Source organism: Physella acuta, unplaced genomic scaffold (genome assembly GCF_028476545.2).
Source record: "Physella acuta isolate Inbredline_101_S28 unplaced genomic scaffold, ASM2847654v3 ptg000320l, whole genome shotgun sequence".
NCBI classification, from domain to species: Eukaryota; Metazoa; Mollusca; class Gastropoda; family Physidae; genus Physella; species Physella acuta.
Genome location: NW_026731839.1, coordinates 951014 through 956681, shown reverse-complemented (window position 1 = coordinate 956681; position 5668 = coordinate 951014). Strand labels below are relative to the sequence as shown.

The window sequence follows — 5668 nt, the reverse complement described above, 5'->3', positions numbered from 1 at the left end:
ATATATATATATATATATATATATATATATATATACATATATATATGGTGATAGGACAAATGATTTCAGGACAAATTATCCCAGACAAAATATCTCAGACAAAATATCTCTTGGACAAATGATCTCAGGACAAATGATCCCAGGACAAATGATCTCAAGGACAAATTATCTCACGGACAAAAGATACCAGGACAAAATATATCAGGACAAATGATATCATGGATAAATGATCTCAGACAAAATATCTTAGACAAAATATCTCACAGCAAAATTGTAATAGTGAGTAGGATGATTTTAGTTGATCTTTAAACATTTTTTTTTATTCACCATGAGCGGCTGTACATTAATATAGACTGCTACAACCTTACACGCGAACTGTATTCCGCGTGGTCTTGACTCTCACGACACCTCGCAAGCACGTGTTCCTTTTCAACTATAAAAACAAACTGCTCAGTCAATAAAAATTGTACATGCTATAAACTTTCGTACGCAATCACTTGTTTTGCAAAAGTACACGGCATACGCTACGTAAGTGAGATAAATAATTACATGGAATATTTTTATTTATTAATTTTTAAAATTAATTGATTAATTAATTAATTTATTTATTTATTTATTTATTTATTTATTTATTTATTTATTTATTTATTTATTTATTTATTTATTTATTTATTTATTTATTTATTTATTTATTTATTTATTTATTTATTTATTTATTTATTTATTTATTTATTTATTTATTTATTTATTTATTTATTTATTTATTTATTTATTTATTTATTTATTTATTTATTTATTTATTTATTTATTTATTTATTTATTTATTTATTTATTTATTTATTTATTTATTTATTTATTTATTTATTTATTTATTTATTTATTTATTTATTTATTTATTTATTTATTTATTTATTTATTTATTTATTTATATATATATATATATATATATATATATATATATATATATATATATATATATATATATGATATTTTTAGTTAGCTTTTGATTAAATTAAATTTAGATTTAAGCATAAGCGTAAATTTGCACTTTGAACTTTGAACATGTAAGACTTTAATGCCCCCACCCCCACCCCCAACGAAATAGAAGTTATATTGAAAATATATACATTTGCGTGTGTCAGTCCCCAATCCCGCCCAAAACAGTTTAGTACGCCCCCCCCCCTCCCCGAAATCATCAAGTCCACCCCTCTACCCGAAAATATTAAGTACACCCCCTACCCGAAAATATCAAGTACACCCCCCTCCGGGAGAAAAAAGTCTGAAAGAAACAATAAATAAATCATTCAGCCGTCAAGGGTCGGCGTGGACGAGACGATAAAGCTCATGGTTGGTAAATCGAAAAGATTGAGTTCGAACCCTCGGGCAGATGAGGCTCGTTAGCATGGGACAGCAACTCTTCTAGGAGAGACAACTCCAAAATCAAACAACTGTTGCCTTGTAGTTTGTTCTTGGTTAGACAAAGCTATGTAAGCAAATCCAAAAATAAAAGCAGGCTGAAATCGGAGTCAATTGCCTCAATGGCGTATAACCAGTTGACACGTATCCTTAATTGTGATGGAGGCGTGGTCGAGTCGGCAAAAGTTAATGGATAAAGAATTCGAAACAAAAATCCACGAGTTCAAACCCTCTCGCAGATAAGGTTCGATCCCTTCCAACACTAAAATAAAAATTAGGAACGAAGAAGAATAACAAGGGCGCCGTCATTATTATTAAAGCTCATTTAAATTGTTATTATTCAAACTTCCTACAATGGCATCGGAAAACCTAACACATACTTAGTGTTTCTTTCAGAGCGGGGCAGAAGTTAAAGGAAATAATTTCTGTATAAATTATGTATTATTTCTATTTCCTTTGGGATTAGGGAAGGAGGACTGAAATAGCTAAGCAGAAAAGAAAATATTTACACGCAAGGAACACAGTTTGGCTATTAAGTGTTTTAAGGAAGCGATTCAATATAAAATTTTGAATCTTAATAATTTTAACTTTGTTCTGTGTTTATAGGCAATGTTTATAGAAACTAGAAACAACAGAGAGTCAACTAAGATGAACATCTTACTTTACAAGCTGATGAAACTGATCGTCATTATAATATCGATTTTGATAGCATGCGCCAGGTAAATATAAACAAAGAGTGCGGGCGGTAGTAAAAACACTAATGGAAATACTCTAGCACATTAACATAATGTTATCCAATAGCTAGACTTAGCTTACTGATCAAATACAATTCAATCGTTATATATATATATATATATATATATATATATATATATATATATATATATATATATATATATATATATATATATATATATATATATATATATATATATATATATATATATATATATATATATATATACTAGCGTACCCGTTTCCCGCGTTGCCGCGGGATAGAAGAAAATTGGACTAAATGTATTAGAAGGATTACACCAACGCGTTACCAATCATATGTTCTTACACGCGTGACCGTCTTTTCTAAAAGTGAGTTATTTAAATGTAAACAATACCTGCGCTTGGATCTTAAATATTGGGACACGGGTTTACCTACACTACCGCATGAAAACAATGAGTGTACATTAATCACTCACCGAAATAATATGGTAGAACACACTTCGGTGACCGCCTATGTGTTAGAGACGTAGAGGGGCGCTCTCAGGGCCCCCACCCCCCGATTACATTTCAGCATAGGTGCGGCGTACGACCCCTGGCTCCTTAACACTAACAGGCGCTATAGTGCCAAATAGCATCCTGTTAATAATGATGCAGATTTCGTCATTCGCTAAAGTATTACACCTTACTCTCTATGCAGGACGCTCGATTAAAGGATGCCAAGTGCCAACATAGTCGCTCTAAAACTCTGGGCGCCAAACTGTGTATTGACGAAAGTTCTACCCTATATGGCGCCGCCCATAAGAAACTTTAGTTTTCTTTTTCGCAGAAATATTCTCGGGAGTATTCTCATCTACTCCCTAAAGTTTCATGGTACTCGGATGAACCGCATCCGAGTTTTATTTTTTATAAACCGTGTATAGAGAAAGAAAAAAATCGCTCCCCCGCCCCTGGGGCGCCGCCCTTGCAATATTAAACAATATTTTTTTGCAGAACCCTACCATTGAGTGATCTAATCATCTCCCCAAAGTTTCATGGTACGCTAGTATATATATATATATATATATATATATATATATATATATATATATATATATATATATATATATATATATATATAAAGCAATGTATGTGTGTGTGTCTGTCTGTGTGTGTGTGTCTTTTATGCATTACCACACCTCTTATCACATCGCCATCGAACTTTGGGAAGTCGTTAAGAACATTCCTGGGGAGGTTTCTGGAAAAAAAAAATTCAAATTCGCATGTGTGTCGCCCCGTCAGGGCGCGATTTTGTTTTTTCTCTATATACGGTATAAAAAAAATAAAAGTCGATTGCAAATTCACACTGTTCATCCAATCGCCGTCAAACTTTAGGGAGTTGATTAGAGCAATTCAGGGAATGGTTCTTTAAAAAAAAAAATCATTTTTAATTTCGCAAGGGCGGCGCCACGGGAGGGTGCGATTATCCACTATATATGGTTTATAAAATAAATAAAAGTGAGTTGCAGTAACACCGTTCATCCGATAGACATGAAACTTTGAGATGATGTTGAGAATAATCTTGGGGAGGTTCCTGCGAAAAATAAATTTCACATTCACAGGGGTGGCGCCTCGGCAGGGCGCGATTTGTTTTTTTTCTCTATATACGGTATATAAAAATAAAAGTCGAGTTTGGTTTGACACCATTCAACCCATCGCCATCAAACTTTGGTGATTTCATAAGAAACTCTGAGAAAGGGTTCTGTATAAAAATCACTTTTAATTTCAAAAAGGGCGGCGCCACGGAAGGGTGCGATTTTTCTTTATATACGGTATATAAAAACAAATGTCGATTTTGGTTTGACACCGTTCATCCAATAGGCATGAAACTTTGATGAGTTGATTATAACTCTCAAGGGTAGGGTTCTGTAAAAAAAAGTTAATCTAGCAAGGGCGGCGCCACGGAAGGGTGCGATTTTTCTCTATATACGGTAAATAAAAAGAAACGTCGATTGCGGTTTCACAGCATTAATCCGATAGCCATCAAACTTTGGTGAGTTCACTAGAACACTCTGGGGAAGGATTTTTGTTAAAAAAAAATCATTTTTAACTCCGTAAGGGCGGCGCCACGGGAGGTGCGATTTTTCTCTATATACGGTAAAAAAAATAATAAAAGTGAATTGCGCCGACACAGTTCACACGATCGTCATGAAACTTTGGGAAGATATTGAGAATACTCCTTGAGAGGTTTCTGCGCTAAAAATATTTTCAAATTTGCAGGAATAGTGCTTTGCGACAGGGTCGTTGAGCTACAAAAATGAGAGTAGGCAACTATTGAAACAGACACCGCTGAAGAAAAACAAAACTGGATTATAAATGTTAAAATAAAAAGTGTGTAGCATGATATTTGTTTGTGTGTTCATTTTTACCATAGCATAACTGTATCTGGTTCGTTGAGTCTGTGCTTATTAGGCTAGTTCATTGATTATTTTGACGCATTTCATTATTAGCAAATAACTACTTGGATTAGCGGTAGAGCGTTAGACTACCATCTGGAAAGTCTCTCTAATATGGGATTAAGTCAGTGGAATGTCAGTGAATCCACCCAGCTCTGATTGGCATCTAACTACCTAACTTAGGTTAAGAAGGGTAAAGGCGGCTGGAATAAACAAATGAGTTCTACTTCTTCTGCCGAATCTTTACATTTTTATATAACTATCCCGCAGGTAATTCACAACAGCAAACAATTTCTGCTTTTTAAAAAAAAGTATTATTGTAAGCCCATTTTTTATACCATTTTTAAAACTCTCTTTAACATCTAAATGCTGCTAAATAAAATAAAATCGAATGTTCATCTCATTATTATTAAGTGAATCCATTTTTTAAAATATTTTTATGTGAGCGATATGGTGTTTCTCAATGGTGAAGTTTTGCTGTCATGCGGGCATATATTGGTAAACGTGGTAACCATTTTTTTAGCAATACGTTGCATTGTTGCAGAATAGTAGACTGTGAAGGAAACTGTGATTTATGACTGTTTAAAAAACTGCGTTCTTCTACAGTAAAGTGGAGGTGGGGGGTGAGGGGGGGGGGGGGGGGGGGCGAGATCGGAAGTTAATTTTTTTACTTCAAATATCACTTTTTTTAGACTCCCTGGCGGACGAGGTTCGTTTGCTGAAGACAACTACATATCTCCACTATCAAACAATTACTGCATTACACTTCGCTAACCGGACGAAGTTCGTTAGCTAAAAATCGCAACATAACTCCATAATCAAACAATTACTGCATTACACACTGTCGCTTGGTGGACAAATTCTTCGGAAGTTTAAATCGAGAAAAAAAAATTTCTGAAATAGGAGTCAACGGGATATACTTCGCATACTATTTTGTGAGACCTGACCAAGTATGTCGACAGTGTAATTACTGTTAGTAGTTCTATAAGATTTATCGATTTGTATATTGTGTTACGCCTATAGGAAAGATATTGACCAGTTTAAGGATATGTATTAATTTAAAGGTTTGCCCAATATAACGGACACCAATCTATCAGCCAGAT

At 33.8% G+C, this 5668-nt stretch overlaps 1 long non-coding RNA gene across 1 annotated transcript; it reads left to right on the top strand.

Moving 5' to 3' along the window:
- Positions 1–395: 395 nt before the first annotated feature.
- Positions 396–4510, top strand: LOC131940503 (uncharacterized). Its single transcript, XR_009386550.1, has 3 exons — positions 396–528; positions 2023–2135; positions 4390–4510. It is a non-coding gene; the product is annotated as an uncharacterized LOC131940503 (long non-coding RNA).
- The last annotated feature ends 1158 nt before the right edge of the window (positions 4511–5668 follow it).